We start from the raw sequence: 18,285 nt of genomic DNA, 5'->3' as shown, positions 1-18,285 counted from the left end.
ATCAAAGAGTCTTTGGAGAAAGCAGAGACCATGATATTTAATTGCATGATAGGCCATAATCATACTGAATAACGGAGCAGTGCAAACGTCCAGTTGGCCTATTCCTAGTCCATTTGTCTTTGTTTCTGTAGTGATTGGAACGAGGTGGATTTTGTTGACTACCACATCTTTGATTCGGGTTCTTAACTTGAGCCAGTCGGGAAGCAATAATGGGCCAATATAAAAAGGGGTCTTAGAATCTCCTCACTTCAGGGGACTGACTTTACTCTGGCTGGCCACAGATAGTGTGCTGTGCAAAGTAAATAATGGGTGACTTGCTGACGGGATACAGGCCTCTGTGCAGTTAGTTCAGTGGCCAGAAGAGAAACCAATATGTGCCTGCAGAACATTCGCTCACAACAGTCATCCTGGAGTTCAGGTAAGCATTTCTGGCGTTCTGCCTTTGTTTGAGAAGCTTGACATATTGAAGACTGGGCCCAGGATGTGGAAAGAATGCGATATCTTTTCTGGGAAGATGACATTGAGACAGATGAAAAGCAAAATAACAATCCTTCTGATTGAATGCTGACTCGCAGCATTTTTGGTTATAAGGGACTTAACTTTCCCAGAGGCACATGACGCTGAATCCATCCAAGATCTAATGGAGATTTAATGTTTTGACTCCCAAACGTCCTGTAATTCTGAAATGCTATTGATTTTATTCAGCTGTTAGATAACTGGGAGAATCTGTATCTGGACTTTTGACAAGGTTAAGACGACTGGCAGAGGCACATGATTTTGGTTTAGTCCTGAATGAAATGCTGAGAGACTGTTTGGTATATGGGTTTGATGTGACAATTCAGCCTACTGGCTGAACCTCACCTGGACTTCAGACAGGCACTACAACTGACTTTGTTATTAGCAAATGTGGCGAGTGAAGCATGAGAACTACAGGGCATCCCAATGCAAGCAGACCTCCTCAAGGTCCGACATAGCTTGTGGAGAACCACTTAAATGTAAACAATCGCAGAGCCTCGTTGAGCAGAGGAACAGCAGTCCAAACCACAGCAAAACCCCAAAACAAAGCCAGACCTTGGCCAAGCAGTTGGAAAATTAAACTGCTTAACAATATCAAAATCATAACAGATTAATGCTTGGTTATATGGTCACCCAGTTCCCATGGAGATTGATACTGGAGCATCCAGTATCTGTGATTGCTGAAACTGTCTTTAACAAGATTCCATTGGGTCTCCAACTCAACTTTGTGTAAAAAACCACAGCCAGACTGGAAACATACACTGGTGAAAACTTGCAAATTAAGGGTATGACTTCAGTTCCGGTCTCCTATGAGAAGCAATTAGTGCAGTTACTACTGACAGCAGTAAGATCCTCTGGCCCAAGCCAATTGGGGCAGAATTGAATGAGAAAGACTCACCTTCGTTGGCTGAACACTTTTCGATTAGAAAATGGCTGCCTCAGTGAAGTTCATTTAGTGGCTCAGTGGTTAGCACTGCTGCCTCACACTACCAGGGACCCCAGTTCTGAGGAAGGGTCACCGGATCCGAAACGTTAACTCTGTTTTCTCCTTCACAGATGCTGCCAGACCTGCTGAGCATTTCCAGCAGGTTATTGTATCAGGGACCCGGGTTTGATTCCACCCTCGGGCAACTGTCTGTGTGGAGTTTGCATATTCTTCCCGTGTCTGCGTGGGTTTCCTCCGGGTGCTCCAGTTTCCTCCCATAATCCAAAGATGTGCAGGCTAGGTAAATTGACCATGCTAAATTGACCGTTGTGTTCAGGGATGTGTAAATTAAGTGGGTTATACTGGGATGGATCTGGGTGTGATGCTCTGAGGTTTGGTGTGAACTTGTTGGGCCGAAGGGCCTGTGTCCACGCTGTAGGGATTCTATGGTCTATGAAATACTCAGAAGTTTTTCAGAATAGGCTTGGGACTATCAAAGCAGAGAAATCCACTTTACATGTTGACCACAACATAATTCCACAATTTAATAGGGCCTACCCGATGCCATTCACTTTTGTGAGCAAAGGTAGAGTTTGAAATAGTTTTAAAGTAGAGGCTTGTTTCCACACTGTAAGGATTCTACAATCTATGATCTTTCTATGAAATCAGGAGGATGGAAAGGGAAGGAATCACCAAACCAGTACAATTTGCATTTTGGACAGCCCCAGGTGGAATTATTGTGAAACCTGACGGCTTGGTTCACCTTTGTGGAGATTTTAAGCATTTTTAAGATTTTAACGGTAAACTACTCCTCACAGCCGGATAAATAACCAATCCCTCATATAGGGGACTTGCAGCGAAGTAGGCTGGCGGGGTGGGGGGCGGGTGGGGGGTGGTTGGCATGCTGTCCTTTAGCTGGGTAGGAGCCACGCCTATCTGCAATTGCGACTGGATGAGTAGTCCCAAAAGTATGCCACAATTGACTCCCATAAGGTTTATACCAATATACAAGACTACTATTTGTGGTATCATCAGTCCATGCCCTTTACAAGCGAACCATGGAGAACTTTTAACAAGGGCTATCCCAGGTTTCCATTTATCTGGATGATACACTAATAACCGGTAAGCCCATAGAGTATATTTGGAGAATTAGAACGTAGTGCTTAAACATTTCTCCCAGACGGCCCTATGGCTTTGAAGGGAAAAATGTGTATTCCATGTTCCCCAAGTGACCTACATGGGTACAGAATTGAAACAACCAACTTAAAAACGTTGAAAGATAAATTCAGGGCGATCATAGGAGTCCTGGTTTCCCCATCTATACCGGAACTGAGATCGTTGCTTGATTTATGAATTATTATAGAAAATTCATACGTAACATGGCTTCCTTATTGGCACACTTACAACTGCGTTTGGAAAAGGGTCAGCCTTAGAAATGATCATGTAACAAAAAAGTCGTCTTTAGAGAAATGAAAAAGGCAGCTACGATCCTTTAAGTTGTTGTCCCACTACAGTCCATGGCGAGGGGTGGTGCGGACATGCGATGCCTCCCTGTATGGTATTGGGGTAGTGTTGGCTCATGTTGGCCCAATGGAGAGGAATGCCAAAAAGCATATCCTTCCCGTACTTTGGCTGATGCTGAACGCAAATATGCGCGTACAGAGAAGGAAAGCTTTGCTGTCATCTGTAGTCTGAGGATGTTCCACCAGTACATTTACGTGCAGGAATTTGTTATAGTAACAGATCACAAATCCCTTCTAGGGCTACTGAAGGAAGATAAGACAGTGCCACCCACAGCTCCTGGTAGAAGTCAGCTTTGGGCCCTTATTTTCAGCGCATACAAGTATGAGTTAGAAGTCCGTCCAGAAATCCATGTGGCTAAAGTGGACACCGTGACTCATCTGCCACTTGCAGATACTCCAGCGATGATGCCTCCCCTGGAAGAGAACATTCTGGTTTTAAACTTCCTGGGCACCCTTCCAATTACCGCTGATAATATCTGAATGTGGACGCAAAAAGAATCTGTCCTAGCAAAACTAAAACAGCTAGCATACCGGGATACCGGATTTTGTGAAGTTATTTCAGTTTCCGACTATTGCTTTCAGTCCAATGTAGCCTCCATAGTCCAAATTAAACCCCAGGATCAAGGATACCAATAACAATGATTTTGCTTGCGATTTCAACCTGTAACATTCAGATCTGTGTTAAAACATACATTATTAATAAAACACATCAGATTGAGAGGCAACTGAAGTTTCAGGAAGTGAAAGAGCCTGAATATTTAATAGAGGTCAATAGAGGGGCATAATCAAGGTGTGTCATTGTGAATTTACCAAAATCCTGTCAACTACAATGGTTAATTTTCCAGATTCGACACTGAATGAATCAACAGTGCAATGGCTGAAAGTGGTTCCAGTGATTGGAAAGGTCTGGCTGCAGAAGCTTTTAAAGATATGGAGTGTTATAGGGTTGTAAAAGAGTACAGGGAATGGAAAGGTGCCGTGCTTATAGGAGGATATAATGGTGACAGTCTGACTGACTTTTTAGAAATGGGGATGTTGTCAGACACATGCATGTGACAATAGATAGGGCGAGCTAAAGTTGTTGGTGAAAGACAACTTAAAGTGTTTGTAGATTAATGCATGCCACAGTTGGGTAGAAAGAGACCATAGAAACAATGATAAACAAGAGTATGCATATTTAATTCAACATGATGAGAGGCAGGGTGTCTGCGTGTAAATAGCCAGCACATGGGTCATTCTGTTGATTGGGAGCTGTTGAGATTTTGGAAGTAGATTGCAGCGATTTTGCAAATATCCAATTAAAAAGTGTGAAACCTGTGAAATGTAGAAGAAGTTCATTGGAATATTTGAGTCTGGAGGATGTGGTGAAATTAATGAAGATTTTAGCGATGAATGGGATGCAGAAATATATTTGGGTAATGTCATCGAACTGGCTTATCACTTTGTGCCCAACTTAGTCCGAAACGTGAACTGTCTGCAAATGGTTCAACCTGAACCTATTTACAGGGACGAGTATAAAGTGGTATAAGAGCCCCAATCTAAGGTTAAGTGTGTATCAGCCCTTATCTTGAACATCGACCTATGTTATATCCCCTTCTGTCCCAAGTCCCATGTATCGTTCCCAGCACCCCGTTGCCTTTGTCCAGACAGGACCACACCTCATCCCAACACACACTCAAAAAAACAGGCCCTCCCTCAATTGATTAGGGTGAGACAGCAGTGACTAACTGCAGGACTAGGAGGAATTCCAACTTTAAAAAAAAAACTGCTTCAAAAACAGTAGTATCAATTTACACAAGATGATTTGCAGCCAGCACAGTATTTGATTTTATAAAGATATGTTTCTTTCCATGATCGGATGTGAGTAGCTGAGACTCGAATCAATGGAGGTCGAGGAGAGAGGATCGATCCTGCGTCCTTTCCCGTCCAGCAGGTGGGGTGTGATGTTCGCCTTCCCTCTTCACTGTTCTTTAATTGTAAGTCAATTCTTGTGCTTTACTGACATTTCTTTGGCATATCTGAATCCAGTTGTTTATTTCAACTCTCATACCAACACTGGGATTGATTGATTTCATAACAACAACTGACTTAAAAGTGTTATAGGAATATGTTGTTGATGCAGATGATCACTTTTGACCTCATGGATGATGCAGTAGCTTTAAAGGGCTCAATTATCGCCTGCTGGCAATATCACTAATCTTTGAATTTCCATCCAAGTTTCTGCATTTCCCGCCCTTGTTCCGCCAACCATTCTGGCAGATTCCTCCTGCTCTTTTATTACAGGTTCGCCCATAATTTCTTGATGCCCTCAACCCTTTGCTGTTTGCTAACCCAGAATTACTGCCTTTTTTTTCCAAACTTTCTATCTCCACTTGCTAATTTAAACTTTTTTTTTTTACCTTCTGCAGGCCATCCTTTGCGAACCCAAACGCCAATCCCCCGCATTCTCATTGCTGCTCTCAGTTGGCTTATTTTGTAATATCATTGATTTTTTTAAAATTTGAAAACAGTTTTCAATGGTTTGGAGAGCTTCTTTCTGAACTTAGACAGAGATGCCACATGAATAAATGTGTCCGTGCAGAAATTCAAATTCACCAACATTTAAGCAACTTTTCAAATTCATATTCACCAACACTATCTAAAGGTTAACGAACATCAAAATAATGTAAAATATGCAACAACTATAGAAATATGAAGCTGCCAGATATGATGCAGAATAAAATCACAGATTGCGTTCGATTCCCCATCTCCTTGGAATTGTGTCACTTTCTCTGACCTCCCAGTCACTTGTAAACTTGACTGCACATTAAAATGTGTTTGACTGTCAGAGCGTTGAGGAACAGAATGAAAGAAAATGGGAATATTGGAGTTAGAATCTTTTCAAAATTCTTATATTCTACGCAAACAGTTTCATAATAGTCTGTAACTGAGTTATAAGAGCTCATTGGCACACTGTCTATGATTTTTGTCAGTCGAAATCTAAAGTAGAACGGAATGTTCTTCAAACAGAACAGAATTCCTGATGTTGATAGACAGACAGTTGCAGTTTTCTCAGTACAGTATTTATATTTCAACTTCACATAACAAATGGTAATGTGACAATGCAAAGTGAAAGCCATAGTAAACCATTCAGGATAATCTAAAGCTACACAGCGCAGAGCAAAGCGAAAATGACAACGAATGGTCAGAATTTGATGCTTCGGGTCTGGACCCTTCTTCAGAAATGGGGAGGGGGAAGGGAGCTGGGGAATAAGTAGAGAGAGAGGTGTGGGCTGAGTAAGGGAGATAGGATGATGATAGGTGAATGCAGGTAGGGAGTGGTGGGGATTGGTCAGTTGGATAGATGGGGTGGATAGGTGGGAGAGAAGATGGACAGGTTGTGCCAAGTCAATGTGACGGAGATGAGACGGAGGCTTGGACATGGGATGAGGCTGGGGGTGGGGAGATTTTAAAACTGATGAATTCTATGTTTAAGCCATCGGGCTGTAAGATCCCGGGGCGGAATATGAGATGTTGCTCCTTCAGTTTGCGGGTGGTGTCATTGTGACAGTGGAGGAAGCCCAACATGGATATGTCACCAGGAAGTAGGAGGGGGAGTTAAAATGATTTGCGACTGGAAGGTGCTTTCATTTGTCACGTACAGTGTGCAGATACTCTGCAATATGGTCTCAGCAATGTAGAGGAGGCCACATCTGGAGAAACAGATGCAGTAGACTAAGTTGACGGATGTGCCGATAAATTCTTGTCTGATATGGAATGTTTGGTCTGTCGCTTGAAGGGATGTGATGATGTTGGTGTAGGGGCAGATGTAGCACTTTCTGCGGTTGCAGGGAAAGGTGCCAGAGTTGGTGGGGTTAGTGGGCAGTGTGGAGCGGACGAGGGAGTTGTGGAGAGAGTGATCCTTATGAAAGGCAGATGGGGTGAGGAGGGAAATATCTCTTTGGTCGTTGAATTGGATTGTAGGTGGGTCCGACCCGACAAAAAAAGGAGATATTTCCCTCCCCAGCCCTATCTGCCTTTCATAGGGACCAGTCTCTCTGTGACTCCCTTGTCCGCTCCACATTGCCCACTAACCCCACCAACTCTGGCTCCTTTCCCTGTAACCACAGCGAGTGCTACACCTGCCCCTACACCACCATCCTCACATCCATTCAAGTGACAAAACAAACCTTCAATATCAGACAGGGGTTCACCTGCACGTTCGTTAACTTCGTCTACTGTATCTGCTGCTCCCGATGTGCTTTCTCCACATCGGTGAAAATAAGCGTAAACTCAGAGACCGTTTCATACGGCATCTGCGCTGTGTATGTGACAAACAACAACAACTTCCAGTCGCCAACCATTTTAACTGCGCCTCCCACTCGCTGTGGGACATGTCCATCCTGGGACTCCTCCAGTGTCATAATGACACCACCCGCAAACTGGAGGAACAACATCACATATTCCGCCTCGGGAGCCTACAGTCTGATAGCCTAAACATGGAATTCACAAGTTCTAAAATCTCCCCACCCCCAGCCTCATTCCATGCCCAAGCCTCCCTCTCATCCCCGCCTCCTTGACTTGACAAAATCTGTCCATCTTCGGCCCCATGTATCCAAATCACCCTTCCCACTGACCAACCCCCACTATTCCCTACCTGTACTCACCTATCACCATCCCACCTACCTTCCCCAGCTCCATCCCTCCTCTCTCTATTTCCCAGCTCCATTCCCCTCCCCATTTCTGAAGAAATATCCTGACAAGAAACGTCAACTTTCCTGCTCCTCTGATGCTGCCTGGCCCACTGCTTTCCCAGAGCTCCTTATTGTGTTGTCCCTGACACCAGCATCTACAGTTTTTGCTATCACTACAACGAGGGGAGTTGTTGCAATCGCTCAGGCATGGACTGGTAGCTCAACATTCGACAGTATAGAGTTGTCAGGCTGGACGGGGAAGTAAAAGAAGTGGGGTCATTCCAATATTGGTAAAGGAAACATTCATTGTTGTAAGTATAAGTGGACATCTTGGTCCAGCTTAGAAAAAAAAGACGATTTCTTTTCGGGATTAGTTTACTGACACCCCCCCCAACCAATCATTCAGTTAGAGATAGTGAAGAAGACATGTAAGCAAATCACAGAAAGGTATAAGAGAAACAGTATAGTAGTTGTACGGGCCTTCAACTGTCCTAAAATTGACTCGGACCACCTTCGTGTGAAAAGATCAGACGGAGTGAAATATTTCAAGCGCATCCAGGACAGCACTTTGTGCCAGTACTTGATAATCTGACCAGAGATGCCGTGGTGCTAGACCCAATCCAGAGGAATAAATTTGATCATATTGTTAAAGTTTCAATGAGCAAGCATTTTGGAAACAGTATTTGTGACTCTGTAAATGAAGGAAGTTAAAGAAAGAATAAGGATTATGTAGAAGCTGAGTGTCTAAATTAAGGTGGGGGAGGAATCTCAATATCATTAGACAAGATCTCTCTGACAAGATAGGAAGCGACTACTTGCAGGTAATTCTACATTTCAAAAGTGGGAGTCTTTCAAAAGTCGTAGAATGAGAATTAAAGGCCAGTTAGTCTGAGATCAGAGGTAGGGAAATTATTGGAAAACGTTCTGATGGGTAGCATTAAACAACACTTGGAAAGGAAGGGATTCGTCAGGGATAGTCAGCACTAATTTGTTAGAGGGGTATCCTAAATGACTGATGCGTTTTTGTTTGTGAAAAGGTGACTAAATATACCAATAAGGGCAGTGAAGTTGCTATGGTTTCCATGCATCTCATGAAGACCTTTGTCACAGTCCCACGTGGAATTTTGATCAAAAAGGCAAGAGCCCATGAGATCCAGTGTAATTGGGCACAGGGCTTTTATTTTTGTAATTGGAAAGGTATAACGAGCAGTGTCAAAAAAACAAAGAACAAAGAAAATTACAGCACAGGAACAGGCCCTTCGACCCTCCAAGCCTGCGCCGATCCAGATCCTCTATCTAAACCTGTCGCCTATTTCCCAAGGATCTATATCCCTCTGCTCCCTGCCCATTCATGTATTTGTCCAGATACATCTTAAATGACGCTATCGTGCCCGCCTCTAACACCTCCGCTGGCAACGCGTTCCAGGCACCCACCACCCTCTGAGTAAAGAACATTCCATGCATACCTCCCTTAAACTTTTCCCCTCTTACCTTGAAATCGTGACCCCCATTAATTGAGTCCCCCACTCTGTGAAAAAGCTATCCACCCTGTCTATACCTCACATGATTTTGTAGGCCTCAATCAGGTCCCTCCTCAACTTTTGTCTTTCTAATGTAAATAATCCTAATCTACTCAACCTCTTTTCATAGCTAGCGCCCTCCATGCCAGGCAACATCTTGGTGAACCTCCTCTGCACCCTCTCCAAAACATCCACATCCTTTTGGTAATGTGGCGACCAGAACTGTACGCAGCATTCCAAATGTGGTCGAACCAAAGTCCTATACAACTGTAACATGACCTGCCAACTCGTGTACTCAATATCCCGTCCGATGAATGAAAGCATGCCGTATGCCTTCTTGACCACTCTATCGACCTGCGTTGCCACCTTCAGGGTACAATTGACCTGAACACTCAGATCTCTCTGTGCATCAATTTTCCCCAGGGCTTTTCCATTTACCACATAGTTTGCTCTTGAATTGGATCTTCCAATTTGCATCAGCTCGCATTTGTGTCCCATAGACATCTGTGCTGGGACCCTTAGAGTTTGGTATTTACAAAAAAAGACTTGGAATTTAATGTCAAAAGTGTAATTTGTAACTTTGCAGATTTCACAAAAATTGGTGGTGCTGTTGATAGTGAGTGCGGTTTTCTCAGGCTACTGTCTAAAGCTGAGCAGGTCTGACAGCATCTATGAAGGAAAAAACAGACCCTTCCTCAGAAACATTTCAGGAATGATGTACTGTTGAACTGATCATCGATTGGCATCAAAACTCAACTGCGTTCAAACTGTTCCTTTAGGAAAGGAAATAATCTGTCCTTACCCAGTCTGGCCTATACAAGCCTTTGGACTACCTACTCTGTGAGGAGGGTGATTGTTCCTTTCAATTCCAGGCAATTGTGTCTGTGAAATTCCTTCCTCTGGCCAATAGTTGGTTGGGAAGGAAGGGGTTGGTTAGTGGGACAAATGACATGGTCTGATCAAATGGCTGACATTACCTCAGGAGGCGAAGAGTATCATACAGTTCAACAGCTCTGGAAGAAAACCCTACAGGCCATCAATCCTGCGCCAGTCAAAACGAAAAAGCTCACATCTCCCAGTACTTGTCCCATAGCCTTGTCATGGTGATGCCATCTAAATCCTTTTTCTAAATGATGAGGGTTTCTGTCTCTCCCACACTTACAGGCAGTGAATTCCAGATTCGCCACCAGCCTATGAGTAAATTAAAAAAAAAATCTCCACATGTCTACTTCTAAAGCTCCTGCCTCTTCCCTTGAATCTATAACAGCCCCTGCCCCCACACCCACCAGTCATTGATCCCTCCACTAAGCGGAAAATATCCTTCCTGTCTTCCGTATCGATACCTCTCATCATTTAATCCATCTCAATCCTGTCCCACATTTCAATCTCCCCTGCTCTGAGGAAAACGACCCCCATTCTATCCCAATCCATCTTCAACAATGAAACTCTCCATTGCCTGACTCTCCATCTCCATGCCCTGAGGAATTCTCCCTCTGCTATCTCTCCCAGTACTATCACATCCTTCCTATAATGTGCGTTCCAGAACTGCACACAACACTTTAGCTGTGTGGCCTAACCAATACATAGTTCCCAGCCAAACCTCCCTGCTTTTAGACTCTAACCCTTGATTAATACAGGCAAGTATCTCATGATGCTTCTAACAAATATATCCCCCTGTTCCGCTACCTTAAGAGGCAAGGTACATGCACACAAAGTGCCCTCTGGTCCTTGGTGCTTCCCAGAATGCTACGACATCATGTGTATTCCCTAGGCCTGTCTGAATCGGTACTACTCTGCTTTGGTTCTGGATGGAGGGGCATTGCCCACAGCTCTGCTGGCAACTGTGTGTCAAGGAGTAGCGGCGGATATAGAAAGGTCTGAAACAGGCTTCAAACATGACCTGTGAGAGATTCTCATTTAGCGCCTGCTCCATCCCAATCCCTTCTTTAAAGCATACGGGTGCACAGCAAAAATACACATCTTATCTTCCCGGAAATTAAAGAGAAACTGGAATATCTTCAATAACAGAGTCGGAACAAATCAATTAAATCGTAAAGTTTACAAACACCACTCATATTGCAAGGCTCCTGTCAGTTCCTCAATTCAGATCTTCGACCCCGAACCAGTTTTATAATCTTGTTCACAAATCTCCCTTTGTAAAGACTTACACCCGCTCCTCTCAGTTTTCACTTCAGTTTTCGACCGTTTTGGAGGGTATGCAGGACGTGTTTCTCACAGTTTATACTCTCAAACGATTTGGAAAATATTGATCAAATAGACGCCCTTCATTTTAACACCTAGGAACCATTGGCACAATGGTTCATGAGCAGAGGGGGCTGGCCGTATTATGGGCCAAGGACTGGCAGATGAAGTTTAATGCAGATAAATGCGACGTTTTGCATTGTGGAAAGACAAACCAGGTCAGTGCTTTCACAGTTAACGGCAGGGTCCTGGGGAGTGCTGTCCAACAGAGAGACCTATGGCTGCAGTACACGGCTGCAGAAATTTGTGTCACAAGCAGACAGGGTTGTGAAGAAGGCTTTGTTAGACTTGCCTTCATAGATCAGAGCACTGTGTATAGGAATTGGGATATCATGTTGCGGCTGAACAGGGAATTGGTGAGGACGCATTTGGAGTACTGCATACAATATAGTCACCCTGCTGTAGGAAGGATGTCAATGAATTGGAAACAGTGGAAAGATTTACAAGAACGTTTCTGGAATTGGAGGGTTTGAATTATAAGGAGAAACTGAATCGGTTGGGATTTATACCCGGGAGCATAGGAGCTGAGGTGTGAATATACAGAGCTTTATAAAATCATGCGAAGCAGAGATAAGATGAGTATCCAAAGTTTATTCCTTAGTGTAGGAGAGTTCAAAAGTAGAGGGCATGGGCTCAAGCAGAGAGGGGAAAGATTAATGATGAAACTGAGGGGCATCTTTTACATGCAGAGCGTGCTGCGTGTATGGAATGATTTGCAAGAGGAGGTGGTAGAGGCTGGTACAATTACAGCATTTAAAAGGCATCCGAATGGTATGAACATGAAAGGTTTAGAGGGAAATGTGCCAAACGCAGGCAAATGAAAAGTCGTTTTGTTTAGAAAATCAAGTGAGAATGGTCGAGTTTGGTCAAAGGGCCTGTGACCGTGTTGTATTACTCAATAACACTATTACAGGGCAGTAAATATAGGATAAACAGCCTCGGCTTTGTTAACAGGGCATAGCAGCAGTTTATTATAAACTAGAAGCGACGCAGAGCCAAAATGTCGACTCTGCTGTCTCGCTCTCCACAGATCTGAGTTTCTTGAACAAGTTTTGGTTTTGTTGCAGATTCCCTGCATTCTGTGTCGTGAACCTGTGCCAAATTTCGCCCTGCTGCTGGTGGTATGGGATTTGAACCCTTGTCCCTACAAGCTGGGACCCTGTATTACAAGCAACACGAGCTCCGCTATCAACTTACGCCAGAAACACTTGGTTGTCTACTACCTAAAAATGCCGAACTTCACAGAGTGAACTTACTGTGGGTGCAGTTCAGAAAGGGTTCTGTCCATTCCCACAGTGGCCCAGAGGCGTTCCCGATTTCACTTCTCCCAGATCTTGTCCAAAATGGGGGCCCATCCTGCACGACAGAGCTGAGCGGCCCGCTGCAACACCACGCCACATACTTTGTTGACAATGACACTGTCATCGCACATCGTCTGTAGCCCCAACTTCTCAGGACAGCTCGGACCTGCAGCAGTGTCAAGCAATCGCTGTAACAGAGCAGAGAGAGGATTAATATCGTCAGGCATATGACCATCAACCACATTTCAAATCAATATCAACACTTGTTAATATCCTAGGGATTATCACTGTCACGATCACAGTTATTGCATTTGGAGGCAGGAAAACGGAGAATGATCGATTTCCACAATATGGTCTGGATTGGGTGTTCTCGAGATATGTTCTAAAACTTTTTCTTTTTTGCATCTAGAAGGGTCATAACCGTGTGTACTTTGGCTACACAAGTTCATGCCACTCTCGGAGAAGCTGAGTTTGCTATTTCTTGGAAACAGAAACCGTGCACTTACTGTTTTTGTCGTGACGTTGTTGCAACATGAAAATGGAGACAGGTTTCGCAAACACTTTTGTTCTTTAAGTTGCGTTATCTCCAAGTGGAGCTCTCGAAGGTTTGGCGAGGAAGAACGTCTATCTGAAGCCAAGACTTAGGTCCAACTGGCTGGCCGGTGATGTGACGCTCTTCCAGGGTCGCCAACAAAGTGACAGCATCTCTTAAAGCCAGGAGGACTGTCCAAAAGGTACCTAATCCCCCCATTCCACTCCGACTCAAGCCACAGACTTTACTCCTTTATCCTTGTTTGCCGTCCATGATATTTTGGCCGAGCCCTGGCTCAGCCTTTCGACTTGTGTGTGTGTGTATGTTGGGATTTAAACTGGGCATGTGTAAATTGCATGTTCGTAATCAATAATCTATTCTGCCAGATGGTAAAAGGTATGATTGTTGATTAAAAATATAAATTTGCAACTTGTTTATTGATGAAACATGGACTCAATTTCTTTATTTTTGGAAAGATTGTGGTCGTATTGTCCATCCTAATGACACAATTAGCAATTCATACATTAATGATGGTCTGTTGGATAGTTTCTTTTGATCACCAATACACTCTACTCATGGGATCGATAGCAGCATTGAAAAGAAACTGAACTCGACAAGCACATATAAATACAATGGGCACAAGAGCAGTTCATAGGCTGGGAATCTAGCAGCGCCTCATCTCGTGACTCCCCAAAGCCTGTCCACCATCAATAAGGCGCAAGTCAGGTGTGCGAAAGAATACTGTTCGCTTGCCCTGGATGTGGGCAGCGCCAACAACACTCAATAAGCTTGACAGCATCCAGGACAGAGCAGCCCCGCTTGGTTGGCACGATATCAACAAGCATCCACTCACTCCACCACGCACGCTCAGTAGCAGCAATGTGTATCATCGATAACATACACTGCAGCAACTCACTAAGTCTCTAAAATAGCAACTTCATAACCGACGAACACTTCCATTTGAAGGACAGGGGCTGCAGATGCATGGGAACACCATCTCCTGCAAGTTACCATCCGAGCCACTCATTATCCTGAAATGGAAATATGCCACCCATTCCTTCAGTGTCACTGGGTCAAAATCCTGGAACTCCATCCTCACGGCGCTGTGTAGGTGTCCCTACACCGCACGGACTGCAGCGGTTCAAGATTGAGGCTCACCTCAACATTCTCAAGGGGCAATTAGGGGACTGAGAAATAAAAACATGGCCCAGCCCGAATACCCAAAATGGGAATCAGTTGGCTGCTACACTTCTTGCGTGACAAACAATAACAAGATTAAAAAAAAGCTCTTCATGACGTTCGAACAACCTGTGCCCACTGTCTGATTTTGTTTTTTTTCCTTTATTCATTCATGGAATGAGGGCATCGCTGGCTAGGCTGCATTTGTTGCCCATCCCTAATTACCCAGAGGGCAGTTAAGAGTCAACAACATTGCTGGGCGTCTGGAATCACATGTAGGCCAGACCAGGTAAGGATAGCAGTTTCTTTCCACCGTCGCCTCCCCAATGTGGCATTAATTCTAGGTGAAGGTGCCAAGTGACGACTCCAACATGGCAGGCCATAACTGACGACAATGTGAGACAAACAAAGCGAAGATTCATTCTACGCTAGTCCTCATGTGTTCAAACGTGTCAATACTGGTGACAAAATTGGGGAAAAGGAGCTTTGATTGCCCCCATTATTCATATCAATGAGGGTAAAAGCTCCGTGAAACAACGCTCCGCGCAATGACTGCTGGCTGAGCCCGATTTGAATTGAAACAAATTATTGTGGTTAGCCATCCTTCCTGTTGTATTTATTTGCACCCATGCCAATCAGAGCCCACTTGCCAAGCAGTTAGTATAAATGGTTGTGCTCCTGTCCTCTCCAACACACTTTGAGATTTGGTATTCGTGTGATTGCTGTTCAGGTTCCTGCCATCAACTATATACTTTTCCTGAACATTTGATTTCTCAAAGTGCAGCAGCTCACATTTATCCGGTTTGAACTTCATCTGCCATTTCTCCGAAAATATCTGCAACTGATCTATATCCTGCTGCATCCTTTGACATCCTTCTAAACTATCCATAACTCGCATGATCATTGTATCATCTCCAAAGTTACTAACCCATGCATATACATGTTCATCCAAGTCATATAATCTATGTCACAAACGGCAGAGTTCTCAATGCGGATTCCTGTGGAATGCGACTAAACACTACACTCCACCACTGCAGTCTCACTTCTCTGTGCAAGCCAATTCTCAATCCAAGCAGCTATGTCACCACTGATCCCATGTGTCTTAGTCTTTTGGATGAGCCGATCATGAGGGACTTTGCAAAAAGCCTCATTAAAATAAGTGCAGATAACATTCACTGCGTTACCCTCATCAATCACGCGTGCCACTTGAAAAATTCAATCATGATAGTAAAACATGGCATGCACTAACCACAATCATGCTGACTGTCTCAAATTCGGTCATGCTTTTTGTCCCCCCCCAAATGCGCTTAAACCCTATCGCGCTCTATTAGCTCCCCCACCACCAATGTGAGACTCACTGATTTATACTGTATTATATTGATCCCATTTCCCTTCTTGAAGACTGGAACAATATTATCTATGCGTCAGTCCTCTGGGATCTTCTCGCTGGCAAATGAGGACAAGGAAGTATTGGCCAAGGCCAAAGCAATCTTACCTCCTTAAAACCTGGGGTAGATACGATCAGGCCCAGGGGACTTATTCATTTTAACTCTCTTCAAACTACCAAAACCGTTACTTTCTTGATCTCAAAATGCCGCAGAATATCAGCATGTTCCACACTAATCACACTACCCTCGATATCCTTCTCCAGAGTGCTTAAGGACGCAAAGTACTCATTTAGGATCCTCTGCCTGTAAGCATAAGTTTCCTCTTTAATCATTGAGTGGTCCAACCTTCTCCCTAGTTATGCTGCTGTTTTTAATGTATCTATGGAATGCTTTAGGGTTCTGATTAACTCGAACTGCGAAGGTCGTTTCGTGGCCCCTTCTTGCACTCCTAATTCTCCGTTTGAGTTCTTTCCTGCTTTCTTTATATTTCTCCCGTGTCTTCTCTGATTTTAGCATCCGAAACCTTACATTTGCTTCTTTCTCCCTGTTGACTAAATTTGTAACCTCCCTCGTTATCCAAGGTGTGTGAGGAGCGCAGTTGGTCACACCTCCTACAGACATAATCGTCAGAGGCATTAGAATGCTCCCGGATCTCGCACATCTGGCAGGAGGAACATAGCATTGCCCTAATTGCCATCTCCTCATGTACACTATGAAAGATAAAATAATCTAACTTTGCTTGCCTTGCTCATTAAACTCAGTATTCACCTAAGCCTGCACTTATACCAACTAGCAGCGCGATCTCGTTACTTAAATTACAACGTAATCTTTACAAACAGACAATGTAGCCTCATGGCTAAATAAAAACGTCTGAACAGTCTGCCTCAATCTCTCCATCCTCTTTTATTTTTGTTTATTTTTCTATTTATTGCAAAAAATACAGTTTATTCAAAGAAGGAAATCTTTATGTACATGCATGGTATATACTGTATAAAAACCAAAAGACTTTGGATGCAATAAATCAGGAACACAAACAGAAGTTGCAGGTAAACCGCAGCAGGCCTGGCCGCATCTGTGAATAAAGAAATCAGTGATAGCGTTTCGGGTCCAGTGAACTTTCCTCAGATTAACTCTGATTTTTTCTTCACAGATGCTGCCAGACTGTTCTGCTTTTCGAGCAACTTCTGTTTTGTTCCCAAGTTATACTGCTATTATTTACAGAGCATAAAATTAACATTGGTGAAAACCTTTTTCGTTATTTACAATTAATGTCTTGACATTTAGCTGAGGCATCAGAAGGGTCCAGTTACTGATTGGACACACTGCTTTTTTTTTGTTACAGGAGGAGGGAAGGAAGGACATTTTACGGTCATATTAAAATTTGGTCTTTACCATTCTTTGACACAAGATTCTTTCTGACTCGCTGATCAGTCATGGTGACTGAGCCAACTTCTCCCTGATTTGATTACAATTTCCCAAATGCACTGCAATTACTTCTGTCATATTCTCTCCAAAATGTTTCCCTGATATTAGATGCGAGGCCAATCGGAATAGCTTTTCCTATTTATTTTCCCCTCTCTTTTTTTTTTCGATAGGACTTTTACCCTAGCAGTTTTCTAATCATCAGTTACTTCTCTGGTCCCCAGCGACTAGTTGGACTGTTACAGCCAGTGCACCCATTATCCATGTAACAACGTCTGTTCTTTCAGGGACCTGCGACAAAATCAAATAGGGCCAAGGAAAGTATTTGCCTTTTGCGCCATCACTTTATCTGATATTTTTTTTCTTTTGGAAGGGTGATGGTAATTAATTCCTTTCCCAAATTCTTTTCTAAATAATGGAAAATCTGAAGTTTCTTCCACTGTGAAGATTCGTGCAAACTTTCTGTCTTACTCGTCCATATCCTTGTTACACATGACTATTTCCAAAGAGTCAGTTTCCACTGTTCACTTTGACTTTTTCTTCCTTTTTCTGTATTTAAAGAAGTGTTTTCTTTGTCCGTTTTTATAGTCATAGCTCGTTTGCACTCAGTTTACTTTGTCTCTCTTTATTAACTTTGTGGCTGTCCTTTGCAGACATATGAAATTGTCCAGTTTTTCGGGGCTGTCACTATATTTCTCCCTTCTTATAGGATTTTTTTTTTCAACTTTATCCTCGCCTTAACTTCCATGATTAGCCATGATCGGTTTATCCTCCTCTTTGAATCTTCCTTTCCAATGGAATATATTTCAGTCATATTCCACCAAGGTTGTCCCAGTACTGTTTTTGCCTGCTCATATTTATCGTAATCGTCAAAGTTCCTGGTTATAGCGGTAGACAGGGGAGGTAGAGGTGCGCTAAAAAGAAACAGAGGGTGATACCAGTATTAATCATTTAATCTGGTGCAGAGAAATGTGATCTTGAAGAATCATCAACTGAGACCATAAAGATAAAATTCATATCACAAAAAGGGCAAACACGCTATTG

The 18,285-nt window shown here is 43.4% G+C and overlaps 1 pseudogene; it reads right to left on the bottom strand.

Annotated features, from left to right (window-relative positions):
* Window positions 1-12,737: 12,737 nt before the first annotated feature.
* LOC109921461 overlaps window positions 12,738-18,285 on the bottom strand; it is a 41,056-nt pseudogene continuing 35,508 nt past the window's right edge.

Source organism: Rhincodon typus, chromosome 40, assembly GCF_021869965.1.
Source record: "Rhincodon typus isolate 14 chromosome 40, sRhiTyp1.1, whole genome shotgun sequence".
Taxonomy (NCBI): domain Eukaryota; kingdom Metazoa; phylum Chordata; class Chondrichthyes; order Orectolobiformes; family Rhincodontidae; genus Rhincodon; species Rhincodon typus.
Note: the sequence above shows the minus strand (reverse complement) of the source record. Positions and strands in the feature narration are given on the sequence as shown.